A 12,886-nucleotide genomic window follows, 5' to 3' on the forward strand; every position below is an offset into this window, starting at 1 on the left:
GATGCAAAGAATGCAATTGCTCAGGATGAACTGGGGTAAAAAGACCTTTTGCACCTGTCTACATTGATTGCAGTCATTGTGTTTCTTGGAAACACAATATTAAACTAATGATTTTACTTCATTTAGTCACACTGAGTTATTTCATTTTTTTCCTTGAGTTTTGGTTGGTTGGTTTGTTTTTTTATTTTTGGTATGTATATAACTCCTCAGAAGCTCCAGGGATCTTCAAATGGTGATTATGCTAAAGGCCCAAAATATTTTAGAGTGATTAAGGGAAATCGATTCATACTTTAATTTTTCTCTTTTACCTTAAAATAAAATTAAATTTCAAGGTTCCTTTTGATCATTCATCATTACATGTTATGGCTTAATCTTTTTCGTATGTGAAGATTTTCTTTCAGAGACGGTATATCTTCATTTAAGTAGACTTTACTTTTCTAAATCAACATTCTGCAAAAGTGATGGTTTTAATCAGATGCAATATTAAAGACAGGACCAACATTAATTTTTAAAATATTTTTTAAAGTTTTTTCAAGTTAAAGAAAAATGTTTCATGTGGGTTACAATTTCATTTTAAATAAAATGAATTCCAGATATGGTAAATCACTGTACATTTAGAAGTTAAAGTGAAATGCAGGTTGAGGCAAAAGTAAGCACACACACAAGCACAAAATAAAAGATTTTTTTTTCGGGCTATTGCTACATGACAGCAAACAAAATATTTGAAAGAATAATTATGGCATATTGTTATATGATTCATATCATATGAATAATTTTCATCTTATAGGAATTAATTGTTTAATAAGTTCAGGACTGAAATATTTGCTTTATATAACTGAGCTAGCTAGTTTAAAAGTAATGAGCCTCATGATCTGTTAATTGTTTATTTCTGGTTTTATCTCAATCTTTTGAGTATTTTGTAGACAAATAACACACTAAAAAAGAAAAAAAATAGCCCCTAAAGAGGGTTTGACATGAAATAATGCAGTCTGTTTTAGAAAAGATTTATTACACTATCAACTTACTGAATTTTTGATAAATTTCAGTTGAATGTATTGAAGAATGCTGAAAAATGTTTATGAATTTTTAATTTATTATTCTTAAAAGCATGCAGGTGAGTCATCACATTGAAATTACAATTCTGAATTTATTTTCTTTCGCTCTGTAGGGTCCTATTTGAAATCTTTCCAGCAGAATGAAAGGGAGATCACTTTATATTCCCCAAGCTTGGTTTTTATGATTTTTTTGCTTTCAATCTTACTGTACATTGCTTTTACTTTTTATAGTTTCCTAAAATTCCTGTTGGCTTATTTTTTCAATATGTACAAAATTAATATTTCATTCATGATTTTAAAAATATTTTTAATAAAATATGTAAGATTTTATGCACATCAAAAGTTTTTGCTAGTTTTCTGATAAATGTTTGTTTCAGATAACCATACTGTCCTATAATGTTTATACAGCTAAAAAAGTTTTTGTTTGTCAAGGCAAATATTTAAATATGTCAAGCATTCCAATGGTCTCTTTTCAAGCCATTTTTATTACTATGCAGCCTAGTGTAGATGTTGACAGTATGATACCCAGAATTAGGTAGATTTAGTTTCACACTCATTTCTTCAATTAATATTTCTATGTCTAATATGTCCCAGGCACTAGGGATCTAGCTACATACTAAAGTCCCTGCCCTTTGGGGGAGCTTATATTCTAGTATATACTAAAAACAAAATTTAGGGCAAATATACTCCTTGAGATTATTCTCTGCTCAGATTCTTATGACATGTGAGTCTTGGGTCAATTCATTAACTGCTCTGAATTTCAGTCCCCTTTTCTGAAAACTATGGATAATAATAGTCCTAACTCATAAAGTTATTATGAGAATACATGAAATAACGCATATAAAATGTTTATCAAAATATCAAGTAAATAGTAGGCAAAAATCATATAATATTATGGTGATTATTAATAAATGTTAGCTATTTTCCCTGCTATGGATCATGTATTACCTAATGTTTTTCCATAAACCATAGCAGCAGTAGAAGAAAAATCACTTTTTATTCTTTTATTCTTTTCATTTTCGTACATTTCACAATGTGCAATTGTTGGTAATGTTTTCAGTGCTGAAAATGAAGTCCTTCGGAAACCCTACTGTGTTTTTAAAATATATTAAACATGGCAATGATCTGTTTCACTTTCTTGAGCTCATTTTCCTGGACATTATCATGAATTAGTGATTATTGCATCTTTCCTTCAGAAGCATTGCATGCTCCAGGCATTGTCAGTTATGATGGGTTTGAAAAAGAATTATGGTTTCTGACTATTAAACTTATTCTAACCTCCACAGTGTGACCCAAAGACCAACATGTTGTGTTCTTGCCACAATTAAATCTGGTAGCTATGTTATTCAAACATACAAGAGTTGTTGGCTTTACACTTTTTTTTAAGTCCAGATTTTCTTTTTTCTTTTTTTTTTAAGATTTTATTTATTTATTTGACAGAGTGAGAGAGCACAAGCAGGGGGAACAGTAGAGGGAGAGGAAGAAGCAGGCTCCCCGCTTAGCAGGGAGCCCGATGCGGAACCTATCCCACAACCCCAGGATCATGACCCAGCCGAGGGCAGATGCTTAACCGCCCTACATTTTGGTTTTAAAATAATTTATTAGTGAAATTTTAATGCCTAGTGAAATTTTAATGCCCAAATCAATTTTTGATAATATGAATGATAAACTAAATGTAACTTACACATATGCTTTCTAAATTAATAAAGCTCTTGCTCCTTGAAAATTAATATTTGGATTATGGTAGTATGATTGATTAGTTTAAAAATGCTGTGACTATTGATGTTAAAATACCATTGTTTAATAAGCTAGTTTTAATTTTTCATGACTTACATGCCACTTACAATAATAGGGATATATTAATTTTACAATGACATTTGCCGTAGCGATCCACTTTGAGAAATTGGAATAAGAAAATATCTATTGAAACAACCTACATTAGAATAACATCTAATAATTAATTAATTGAGTGATTGATTAACCCTGCTGGTTATACTGGAAGCAAGCATACACTGATTTTTTTTTTTAAGATTTTATTTATTTATTTGACAGAGAGAGACACAGTGAGAGAGGGAACACAAGCAGGGGAAGTGGGAGAGGGAGAAGCAGCCTTCCCACTGAGCAGGGAGCCCAATGCGGGGCTCGATCCCAGGACCCTGGAATCATGACCTGAGCCTAAGGCAGACGCTTAACGACTGAGCCACCCAGGCGCCCCAAGCATACAGTGATTTTATTTCATGTGTTACTGATTCCATTTGCCACCACCATAACTCTACCTCCAGAACCTTTCTCTGCCCTTCTTATCTTTGTTATGGGCTGACACTGTGGGCTAGGTCAACCTGAACCCTTTGACCTCTTGTTCTTAATTATGATTAGAGGGTGGGACGCACTGGCAGAAGATTGCTAAATAGGAGCAGAGAGACATCAGCATATTCCCTTCTTGTCATGTTACCCCATTTTTGCAAGGTGCTGAGTCCCTCTAGGAAAAAGGCTCTGGCACTGACTTATCACAGTGCATCCTTACTATCTTTGCTACTTGACACTTGAGTGGTGACGGTTTCCTGCTTTTGGTTAGTTTCCAGTTGTCTCACTATCTCTTTCATGATTTCATGATTTCTTTAACCCTGCACATATTTCTGTAACTTTCTTCACCAAATTATCTTCAATCAGTTTTTTGTTTTTTTTTTTTTTAGTAGAAATCCATGTCTTGCTGGGGTTTTATTTCTAAACACTGCAAAGTGATATTGGTATTGTTACTTCAGGAAACTAATAGCATTGTAGGTTAAGAACAGAGTTGAGAGAGCCAGACTACCTGGGTTTGAAACCCACTCCCATAATGGGCAAATTACTTAACCTCACCCCAACCCAGTTTTCTTACCTATAAAATGGGCATAATAACTTTGTACCTGTCTCACAGGGTTGCTTTGCAGTGATTAAATGTGTCATCCTATGTAAATCTCTTTAACCCATGACTTAAAAAGAATACACACTAGATGTTACCTCTTTTTTTTTTTTAAAGATTTTATTTATTTATTTGAGAGAGAGAGAATGAGAGACAGAGAGCATGAGAGGGAGGAGGGTCAGAGGGAGAAGCAGACTCCCTGCCGAGCAGGGAGCCTGATGCGGGACTCGATCCTGGGACTCCAGGATCATGACCTGAGCCGAAGGCAGTCGCTTAACCAACTGAGCCACCCAGGCGCCCTAGATGTTACCTCTTATGCTATTTGTGATAAAACTAGTGTTTAATGAGATGAAAGAACAATGAATGCATTCTTGACGTGATATAAAATGTTTTCTGAGAAAGTGAAATAATACTATTGTAATGTCAGTGCAAATAATTGCTTTTTCTATAAGATCGTTTACATATTCCTATTAGATCAGGTTATAGATGGTTAAATCATTGCTTTTCCAGTACATTTTAATGCCATCTAAAACTTTTTTTCTGCCTCTAATGATTTTTCTTTCACTTAGAATGATTGTGTTTTCCTTCCTGAATCTTCTACAAAGGCCTCTCAAAAAATAATAACTTCTCAAATATGCCAGTTTTTTTGCTGGGGTCAAAGGGATATTTTGGCCTTTAAACAGCCGTATCCCCTGGGTTGATTTCCCCATTGCTGAGGAGTTTCTGTTCCTTGTCAGCAATACTGAACCTTTTTACATTCAATTACCTAAGCAAGGAGACAGATGCATTTTTCTCAGAAGCCCTATCTGCCATGATTTCTTTAAACCCCAAGGTTTGGACACCATATAGGTCTGTATTCAGTCCCAACCATGATGGGAACAGAAGCAATATAACTCACGGAAGGCAAGATTAACACAAAAATCATATTACAATTGTACCTTTTCTGAGAAGCCACACTGTAACATTACTTCCAAGAAAAAAAATGCAGCTTTATTGAAAGAAGAAATGTGTACCTTTCACATCATCAGCAAACACTTGTGGACCTAAATAAAAAGGTAAACTAAGAAAAGCTCAAAATTGTCAAAAAGATGAGATTATTTGGGAGTAGCAGAGGAACTACAATTCAGGACATGCAAACTCGGACAAACTATGGGTGAGTGCATTGAGTTTGGGGTAGGCTGTATTTAGTTAGTCCACTAAAATCAAAAGCAAATGGAGACCAGCTTTGAAAATTCCCTGAGCAGAACCAGTCTAGTCATACAAACAAAACTCAGTTTAGCTTATTTTCTGAGACCATCCTGACCTGGGTTATTTCTTATTCACGCCTCTGGAAACCATAAGCAAAACTTCCCAAAGTTGCCCTGAGGCAACTCCTGCTCAATTGTCTATCATTTAAGAAAATTCCAATATTATCAGTTTTCTGTAAATCAGGCATTTGTGGAGAAGCAATCTCTGTCTTTACATTTTGTTTTCCTGATGGCACATGCATGAGACTTTCCATTTTAAATCCTCCAGTTCCATTTCAGATTGAAATTCTCTCACACAGTACACATTCACCTTAGAAGGCAACTCTATGTGCAAATATATGGCATCTTTCATAATTATAGACAACACTTGTTGTTTGGGCTATGTTCTCTAATTGATACAAATTTATTATTTTTTAATTTTTTAAAAGATCTTATTTATTTATTTATTTATTTATTTATTTATTTATTTATTTAACAGAGAGAGACACAGGGAGAGAGGGAACACACACACAAGCAGGGGGAGTGGGAGAGGGAGAAGCAGGCTTCCCGTGGAGCAGGGAGCCCAATATGGGGCTCGATCCCAGAACCCTGGGATCATGACCTGAGCCGAAGGCAGACGCTTAGAGACTGAGCCATCCAGGCACCCCTAATTGATACAAACTTAATTTAGTTAATGATTCTAGGAAAGGTAGGGCTCACAGAAACTTTCTCTCCCTCTATCTCATATATATATATGAGATAGATCTCATATATATATCTCATTTATATATATATATAAAGAACTGGATTCTTGAGACTTCTTCTGTCATCTTGGGCTAACTACCTCACCTCATTGAGTCTTGACTTCTTCATTTATAAAATGAAAATAAAGATCCATCTTGTACTTACCCAGAATTTTTGCAATAAAGAATTAATTGTGCTATTCGTTATTCCAGGTGATGAAGGCAGACAGTGAGGGAAGAGATCAGTTCCACTGAAGAGTATTTAGTCATTGGAACACACCAAATTTTCCTTTTTACAGCAAGGAAGCTGCCTCTGGCCATGTTATAATCGTGTAGATGATTATTAATATTTTACAAATACTGCCTACATTTAGAAAATCAGGTAAAGTCATTGAGTCCCTGACTAAGGGTATTATAGACTTTCTTACCATATAGACAAGTATCAGAAAGGTCACATATTTGTCCAATGAGGAAATTTTCCCAAAGTAGTGATGGTAGTTTTGTTTTCCCAAAACAGTTCATTTAGCCATTTCATTATATCAATATTTCATTTGTCACTTGGACTGGTTCTGATGCAATAAGCTTGATTCGCAATTCTACCATAACTTTGTCTAGCAGAAGAATAATCTTTGCCAATGTAAACATATTAATAAAATGTATTTTATTTTCACATATAATAACCAACTATTAATCAGTAATTTATTAAAAACAATTCACAAATTGCATGTGAGGCAAAAGTTGGCTGAAGTTTCTATATGAGGTAAGTCAAGTGACATTGTCTAAAGGTATCTGCTCTCAAAAAAAGTTACGATAGTTATGTACATAAAAGCATTTTCATAGAAATTTAAGTCACCCCTTGGGCAATGGGAATAAAGAAATGCTATGTAGAAACTACAGAGTTCAAAGCCATTAAGAATTATAGTAAAATAGAATGTTTTCCTTAGCTAAGGGTCCAGTATGCTGATATGACTAATAGCGCTGCTTATGTAGCAGAACAATTCCTTCTCTGAAGAGCCTGTCCAACTCCTGCCCTGCATTGCCAGATCCTACTAAACATAGAGCCAGCAGGCATCAATATTGTCTACAGTAATGAAATGTATTCAAGTTCGCCTCCAGTATTCATTGAAACCCTTGAGATAGCTGCAACTTCAGTTTTAGGAAAATGATAAATAGATGGCACAAAATGCTTAGCTCTGTCTTCATAGATTATATAATAACCTTTATTTGTACACGTCTATCCTTTCCAAGGTTTAATACACCTTCCAGAAAGCTATCAATCTATCAGTGACCTTGAATAAATGCCAATCTCAATTATGGACTAAAAGAAAATTGTTGTTTTCAAACAGCAGTACTTTATAAAGAGCTAAGTTCACATAGGGTATATTACAGCCTAAAAATAAGAACATTTTGAGAGCATAAAAACATATTTAAAAATGCGTTTTCACCTCTTGTCAGAAGAGAAGGAAGCAAAGCCAAATGCTTTTTTAAATTTAAATTTCAATATTCACAGCCCCCAAGAAAACGTGTCATGTGTCAATAGAGAAATAGAAAATATTACAAAATAAGCTAGGTAACATTCATTAAACATCTTGGTGATTGAGAAAATATTTGTAAAACTAAAGTGCACTCATTGATAGAAAATGATAGACAGTGCTCTTGTCATTTATTCTATATGACATATTAATTAATAATTAAATACATTTTATTGAACACTGCATTGTAAGAAAAGTAGCAAATATTGAGTCCATATCATATAAAAATGTTTTCTTTAAGATTTTCAGCAACTAGCAGGTTTGATTTTTACTTTATTTGCCATGCATCTTCTTTTCCTTTCATTGACTTACCTTTAGTGAAAATCCCAAGATATACTCAGGATAAAATTCTAGTCAGATAATTTACTCAATAAAAGAAGCTATCAAATATGTTGCAAGAAATGGTCCAGGAACACACCTGGTGTTTTTCACTCTCCACATGGTCTCTTCTGAAGTATATGGAATCACATATATTGGGTAAGAATATTCTAGTTAAATTTAGAAACTGTATTGCAAGTGTCATATATATGAGTGTAAGAAATGTATGAGAAAATGTAATTTTGCAATTAACATTTTGGGGAGAACTTTTCAACTTGATCAATTTTAACAGTAATGCAGTATTTGAGTGTGTTATAGATTCTCAACACAAACATTGAACTGAGACACATCTATATGCACACAAAAAGATTAAAGTGGGTAAGAGTTACCTAGCCCTGAGGTAGAGGAGGGTTTCTTGCAGAGGAAGCTGTGTGTGCAAAGACTGTAGTATAGGAAGAAGTTTATTAAATTCAAGGAACTACAGAAAAGCATTAAGGAAGATGCTAAACCTAAATTTTTCAAACTGATGAATAACATAGAAAAATTATAGAATAGAAATAGCCAGAATTCCAGATCTATTATTTTGAAAAATTATATTAGACAATTTTATGTAATATATCCATTGCCTATGCAGACTGTATGTGGACTACCTGAGAGAGGTCATATAAGAAGGAAGTTTCCCATGAGTCTTCCAAAGAGTCAAGTGTAATCCACATAGCTCTTGAAAACAAAGAAAGAACCAAATTATTTTTCAAACTGTAATTGTTATGTGGAAGCACAGATAAAGGAGAGGTAGGGATGTGTCTAGAGAGGAAATCTGTAAATGGAGAAAAGAGCAAATCCTATAAACCACTAGAGAATAGAAAGGTGAACTGTTATCTTCAGAGGGAAAAAGTAACAATTGTCATTAGACTGACCTATGACTAAGAAGTCTTAGTAGCTACAGAGAGCAGTCTGCCAAAAAAACTTAAAACATTATTAAACACATATTTAAAAAAAATATGAATGGTAGGAATGTAGGAAAATATCAGGCAAGAAATTGAGGGAAGACAGGGACCCATACATGCAATGAGAGTGCTATAATCAGCTTTCTCCACTAAGAACATTTGCAAATATGGTGAACGTGAGCTTAGTTTTTCATATACTCTCTAGAAATAAGGAAGAAAAGACTAGTCTAGTCTCTCAAGATTTTCTGTTTGTCTTAGTCATTTAGAGTTTTACTACTATGTGTCTAGATGAGGGTATCTCTGTGTTTATTCTACTTGGAATCTGTTAGTCTTCTTGGACGTATATATTGATGGTTTTCATCAAATTTGGGAAGATTTTGGCAATTATTACTTCAAGTATGTTTCCCGTTTTATTCTCCTCTTTTGATATTCTTACTGTGTATATGTTGGCATGCTTGAGGGTTGACCCACAGGTCTCTTGGACTCTGTTCATATTTCTTCATTATTTTATTTCTTTCTATTTTCCAGATTGCATAATCTTTCTTGAGCTATGTTCAAATTCATGGATTCTTTCTTCTACCACCTCGAATTAAATATTGGGTCCCCCTATTTCAGTGATTTTATTTTTAAGCTTTAGAATTTCCATTTGAAAATTTCCCTTTCTATGGTCCAATTGTATCTGATTTTTCTTTGGGGCTATTTCAAAAATGTTTCCATTGTTTTTTAATTTACATTCTTCTCCCCTAAGATACCTAGTCTTTTTTTTCTTTTTAATTTTAATTATGGACATTTTTATGGAAAAATATACACATTATTTGCAGATTTGAATCATATTGTTTTCTATCAGAGTTCATATAATTTTGCCCCTGAAGGGAGTTTAACTAGAATTGCTAGAATCAGATCACCATAATTCAATTCAGAATTGAACTGATTTGTAATTCAGCTTCATATATTTGAATGCATTTCTATTTTTAGTTCAGTCTCACTCTTAACTTGTAGCACTCAGTAGGTCTCAACTAAAGTCTGTGTACTGTTGGGCCACAGTCTCAACAGGTATTGATCACAAACAAATGTAAGTTTGATTATTAGCCTTTAATTATATGCTATGAGATTTTGTTTAAATATATTATTTCTTTAAAAGTCAAACTATTACATTAATGTCATACTCTTTCAAGCTGTTAAACAGATTAAATAAGGTAACATATATATGCAATTATGACAGGGCCAAGATATATTAGATTTTAAATTAGAGATAGGGAAAACATGAATAAATATATTTTAGTATCATACTTTGTTGACTAAATTAGGCTAGGGGCTGTGTGTTATACATCTCTCTTGTTCAATATCTTTCTTTTCCCAAACCTCTGTATCAATGTTTTGCCAAAAAGAGGTGAACTTAAGGGGCACCTGAGTGGCTCAGTCAGTTAAGTGTCTGCCTTCAGCTCAGGTCACGATCCTGGGGTCCTGGGATGGAGCCCCACATGGAGCTTCCTACTCAGCGGGGAGCCTGCTTCTCCCTCTCCTCTGCCTCCTGCTCCCCCTGCTTGTGCTCTCCCCCCTCTCTCTGTCAAAAGAATAAATAAAATCTTTAAGAGAAAAAAAGAGATGAATTTAATATTTGACACTAACAACAAGTAGAAATGATTCTAAATAGGAGCTGGACCAAACTCACGAAATAAGTTTATATGATTTGGACCATTAGGTTTTAGTCAAATTGTAAGGTTTCAACTGAAGGTGAATTATGTTGAATCAGTCAGATTGTAAGAAAAGAGATTATTTGCTTTCTAATAGACATGTTTGTTCAAAGCTTTGACTTATTCAGACATACTTTAAGCTTTCTAGGTTTTATATTTATAATTCCAATACTGATTAAAATTCTCATCTAATGCACTAACCTCGTTACATTTTTTAACATGAGTAATTTGTTACCAAAAAAAGTGTTTGAAATCTGTCACCATTATGTAAGTCATATGTACAAAGATTGTATAAATATTACAGTAATAATTATAGGTTATATTAAGTAGCATATAATTTGTTTTTTACCTTAATTTTCTTATTAATTTCCACAGCATCCTTTCTAGGAAGCTATGAGTAGCAATTTTTTTTTCCTTATAAGATGGAAGTCAAAATAAAATGGGAAATAAATTTATCTAGAGAGTCATGCCGCATGACAGTTGCAGAGCATTGTCTAGACTGTAACTCTAGTACATTTTATACTTCGCTATAAATTATTTTTAGATGTCTTATACTCAGTCAAATTTCCATGTATCATATCCTATCTTGAATTTAAGAGTATTGAGGTTTAGGGGACATTGCCTTTACTCAAGCAACTAACAGTGGAAACCAGAGTAGTGTAATCAAATTATAATTTACGAAATACTGTAACAAAGGTAGTCTTTCAAATTAATCAACACAGCTTCACTCACTTCTTATTCTCAGACACTGTGTTGGGACCCAGAAAATCAGAGATTCTCTACCTTGATACTATAGACATTGTGCGGTGAATAATTATTTGTTTCAGGAACATGTCTTATGCATTTTAGGATATTTAGCGGCATCCCTGGCCTCTACCAACTAGATGCCAGTAGGACCCTATTCCCAGGTTTGACAAACAAGATTGGTTCTAGACATTGCTAAATGTCTCCTGGGGGACAAAATGATACTCTGTTGACAATTATTGCCGTCGACAAAACTGTGGATAAGACAAATCAGGTCCCTGACCTCCACCAAGTAAGGAAAACAAACAGCAAATACATAGAAATGAATAAATTGGATCACTATTGATTCTTCTACATGACTTAAAAGTACTAAATGGGATGATATACTAAGTGACAGAGGAGACCAAATTCAAGTAATATGTTAGGGAATACTTCTTGCAAAGGTGGCTCTGGAACTGAGATTTGAAAAATGACAAAGAACTATCTATGTGAGCAGGTTAATAAAATGTCAATATCTTTTAGATTAAAAGATGCCTAAATCTACCTGTGCAACCCAGACAAACATTTGCTTAGAAGGCTTTATTTTTAAGGTAGAGATATAATGAATTTTATAACAATAATAGGCTCAAATTATCCATTTCCTTGTACTAAGGTCCAGAACCCCAGTTCCCACAGGGTCACACAACAAGGGCAAGGTATCAGGGACTGAAGTGCATTACATAACAAGAGAAGGACCCAAATTTAGGAGACCCAAATCTCTTCTTTTTTTTTTTTTTTTTAATTTTATTTATTTATTTGAGAGAGAGAATGAGAGAGAGAGACAGCATGAGAGGGGGGAGGGTCAGAGGGAGAAGCAGACTCCCTGCCGAGCAGGGAGCCCGATGCGGGACTCGATCCTGGGACTCCAGTATCATGACCTGAGCCGAAGACAGTCGTTTAACCAACTGAGCCACCCAGGCGCCTGACCCAAATCTCTTCTAATGGCAATAAACATGTCTACTTTACCTTTGCCCCAGTGGAAAACATTGTCATTATAAGGCTGAACTGTAAGCAAACCTGCACTAACCAAGGCTGTTGGCCATGTAAACATCATTTAAACGATAGTAGGGAACATTAGTTGGTGCCTCTGCATGTAACACATGCAGAAATGAGAGAAATTTGTGGAGAATTGTCTTAGAACATATGGGAATAGGATTATGGCCTGAATTGTGTCCCCTGAATTGTTGAGGTCCTAAACCCCAGTGTGACTGTATTTGGAAATAGGGCATTTAAAGAGGTGATTAAAGGTGAATAATGCCATGTGGGTTCACCCTAATCCATCATGAGTGGTTTCCTCGTAAGAAGGGGTTGAGACACCAAGGATGTACTTGCCCAGAAAAAAGGACCATGTGGGAACACAGAAAGAAGACAGCCATCTTCAAGCCAAGAATAGAGGCCCTAGGAGCCACAGGGCTTGCCAAATGCCTTGGTTGTGGACATCCAGGCTCCAGGCTGTGAAAAAATTTCTGTTGTTAAAGCCACGAGGCTGTGGTATTTTGTTAGGGTAGCCAGCAGACTAATACCAGTAATAAGCATATTTGGAAACTTGAAATCTAGTTTATTTATTATATGAAGAATGAGCCTTCAGACAGAAGGAACAAGAATAACATAATCTTCATCAATACATGGGAGCATTTACATGTCAAAAAACCTGAAGAGTCTGTTATTTCGCCTACTTACAAGTTA

This window comes from Mirounga leonina, unplaced genomic scaffold, assembly GCF_011800145.1.
Source record: "Mirounga leonina isolate KUSES-001 unplaced genomic scaffold, KU_Mleo_1.0 Mir_165, whole genome shotgun sequence".
In the NCBI taxonomy this organism is placed as follows: Eukaryota; Metazoa; Chordata; class Mammalia; order Carnivora; family Phocidae; genus Mirounga; species Mirounga leonina.